Genomic DNA, 3,859 nt, shown 5'->3' with positions numbered 1-3,859 from the left:
CCATGTCATCACTATAGTACTACTGTAACATCAAGATGCAGGACAAACTCAAAAAGATAATAATCGGTGCTTAGCTTGCACACGTGATACTGGAATGGTTTGTGTGTAATGCCACCGCCAGACGCATCCTCTCTCCACCCAGCGGAAACCAAAGAGCCAAAGAGCAGTGCCGTCACTGTGTGTGTGTGTGTGTGTGTGTGTGTGTGTGTGTGTGTGTGTGTGTGTGTGTGTGTGTGTGTGTGTGTGTGTGTGTGTGTGTTCTCGTCAAAAGATTACATAAGAAATATAACTGAAATAAGCTCGAAACAGTTTAATATCATTAATCATCAAAAGTGCTAGATGTGAATGTGGAGTTAAAAGGTTCAATCTGACTCATTAAAAGTGTGCAGACGATTTCAAAGTTGCTTTTATGCTGCAGTGGTGCCTTTGAAAGCTGGTTCAGGGTGAATATTGAAAAAGATTAGAGTACATAACACTACGGAAGCGTTAAATATTTGATGATTTCAAATTTCAACAAATCACTCAGCTCACAGCTGTACGTGGAGCAACACTCATTTAATGCAACAATAGGGCTCAACACATATCAATTCAGTTGTCGCTCTGACTTTAATCAGCCTTTTGCTCTCAATATTATTGCCAGATTTCACTACAGCACACAAAACAGTGAGAAAAGCAGATATCTAGTTCCGTCACAGGGAATGTGTAGAAAGTGGGAAAGGAGAGTTTTGGAACTGTTGACTTGACAGCCGAATCAACTCGTAGCTCTTCCTGATCAGTCACCTGTGCAGAAACCAAGACGGGAGAGTTCCCTTTACTTTTGCTTCCACACGCATCAGTCAAGCTCCAGCAATCTCAAATTTCAAATTATGATAATATGGATTTCTGGAAAATATAAAATATGGATTTGATCAATTAATAGTCAAACTCCAAAGATGAAATTCAAAACATTTGACTGACTCAGACTGGGAAAATCTTCTTTTCAGTTGTTTTGGATAAACTCAAAATTATATTAGGTCACAAATTTCACTTTACAGTCATTAAAATACATGCGTTTATATTCATTGTGTCTCTGTTTCAAGATAAATGAATGGACACAAAACTTCACACTGATTTTAATAAATGTTTAAGGATGTCAGAATAGTTTTGATGATTACCTTACACTTTGTTGCAGCCTTCTATGTATCTATTTATGACAACTGGTTAGCAAAACTCTGTGTGAAATCTTTACTTTACTGTAAATAAAAATGACTTTACATTTACAGTAATGTTCATAATAATAGCAGTGTGTTTAAAAAGGTGAATAAACCTCAAAATTCTTCAAATAAATTGTATTTTAATGAACACAAATGCATTGGGGACACTGCACATTATATTTCAAAGCAAGAAAATTGGAAAAAGTAATTGAATTTGATAATATTTTACAGAAAGTCAAGAAATATAATGTTACAAAAATAGCAGCATTGACATGTATGGAGCTAAATCTAGGTCATATTGGTTTGTTCATTTGAAAATAAGATTTGAACCTGAAAAATCAAGTTTTGTTGTTGAACTTTGAAAAATAATATATATTTTTCAGTTTTCAGTAACAGATTTTATATTTTCAACTTTCACTCTTTAATTTTACGGTTTCAAAACTTTTTTTCGTTTTTTTTCAGGTTCAGACTTTTGGCCTGGATCTGGTGTGGGGGCGTGGTTTCAACTGCAGGGGCGTGGTCTCATGAGTGATAGTTTAACAATGAAGGCTAGCATTATGAGCATTATGACTCACTATACCTTCATACAGCATATTCACGGGATTGGCAGTAAACTAAATTGACGCCAGTGACACAGTTATGTTTAGCTGCGGTTTTAAGTATAAGACCAATAAACTATGCCAGGTTGTGCCTTTCAAAAACGACGCTATAATATCTGACATTTTGCACCACTGTGAACACAGCGTACTGTCCCTGCGATGCCGTCCGCTGTGTGGGATGAACTGGTTTTGAATTAACTGGTTTATTATTTTTGTGTGAGGCAGATGTTCCTCTGAGACTATAAACAGATCAGTTTGCTGTAAACTTCACTACCCGGCCATGAGGCTTTCCTTGAGACGTCAGGGACACTTAAGCCTAGTGTATGGTTCCCCGTCACGTCGACGGCGTTGAGCATTCGAAGTTCTGCGTCGAGGGAACGCGTTGCCTGCAATTAACCGCCATGCCGCCAGGGGGGTGTGGCTGTGTGGTTTCAGGGGTTATAGCCGAATTCCGGTCACAGTAAACAATGGCGACCAAGTTGGAGCGGCTGCATTGAAGTTGGAGCTCATCAATATTGAAGAGCAAATGCTTATATTGCAAATGTTGAACGCAACGCGTAGTTAGGATTTTTTGGAGGTGCGCGTCAGGCTACGGCGTAGGGGTCTGCGTCGACGGCGTAGCTACGGCGTAGGTACGCCGTCGACCTGACGGAGAACCATAAACTAGGCTTAGCGAGGACAAGAGTGAAAGTGAAAGTTGGTGCTACGTGCCTTTGCCTATTTAAAACACTCACGTCAATAAATCCTTTACAAAACGCTGTTGTCCGTCATATATGTGTATTACATACATATATGTGTATTATATATATATATATATATATATATATATATATATATATATATATATATATATATATATATCCCGTGAATATGCTGTATGAAGGTATAGTGAGTCAGAATGCTCACGGTACCCACGATACCTGAAGGCAACGTGGTTGAGGCTGGTTCTCAACCTTCATTGTTAAGCTGTCACTCATGAGACCACGCCCCTGCAGTTGAAACCACGCCCTCACGCTAGATCCAGGCCAAAAGTCTGAACCTGAAAAAAATTATCTGAATCTGAAAACACGTTTTGAACCTGAAAAAAAACGATCTGAATCTGAAAAAAAGTTTTTAAAAAAAAAAGAGATTCGAAACTATAAAATTAGAGTGAAAGTTGAAAATATAAAAACTGTTACTGAAAACTGAAAAAATATATTATTTTTCAAAGTTCAATATCAAAACTTGATTTTTCAGGTTCCAATCTTATTTTAAAATGAACAAACCATATGACCTGGATTTAGCTCCATAGCCCATGCTTGCTGGTGTGTTTGGGATCATTGTCTTGTTGAAACAAACATTTCAAGGGCATTTCCTCTTCAGCATACGGCAACATGACTTCTTCCAGTATTCTGATGTACTCAAACTGATCCATGATCTCTGGTTTGCGATAAATAGGACCAACACGGTAGTACGAGAAACATCCCCATATCATGATGACCCAAAAAGATCAATCTTACTCTAATCAGTCCACAAAATATTACGCCATTTCTTTTCAGGCCAGTCAATGTGTTCTTTGGCATATTGGAACCGCTTCAGCAAATGTCTTTTTTTTAACAATGGGACTTTGCGGGGGCTTCTTGCTGGTAGCTTGGCTTCACATAAACGTCGTCTGATTGTTGCAGTACTCGCAGGCAATCTTAGATCTTCTTTGATCTTCCTGGAGCTGATCATTGGCTGAGCCTTTGCCATTTTGGTTATTCTCCGATCCATTGGAATAGTCGTTTTTCTTTTTCTTCCTCGCCTTTCTGGTTTTGGCTGCCATTTCAAAGCGTTTGATATCATTTTAGCTGAACAGCCTATCATTTTCTGCACTTCTTTATAGGTTTTCTCCTCTTTTATTAATTTCTTAATCAAAGAACGCTCTTCTTCTGAACAGTGTCTTGAACGAGCCATTTTACTCTGTTTTTCCAAGGACAAATGCACAGCCAGCATATGCAGTGTCAGTTGCCTTAAGCCACCTGTTTAACACTTATTTTGTTCACATAGTCAATGACCGCACTAATTGAACTCGGCACTGCTATTCTT

This window comes from Taurulus bubalis (assembly GCF_910589615.1).
Source record: "Taurulus bubalis genome assembly, chromosome: 12".
Taxonomy (NCBI): Eukaryota; Metazoa; Chordata; class Actinopteri; order Perciformes; family Cottidae; genus Taurulus; species Taurulus bubalis.
The sequence above is the reverse complement of the archived record's forward strand: the minus strand, read 5'-3'. Positions refer to the sequence as shown.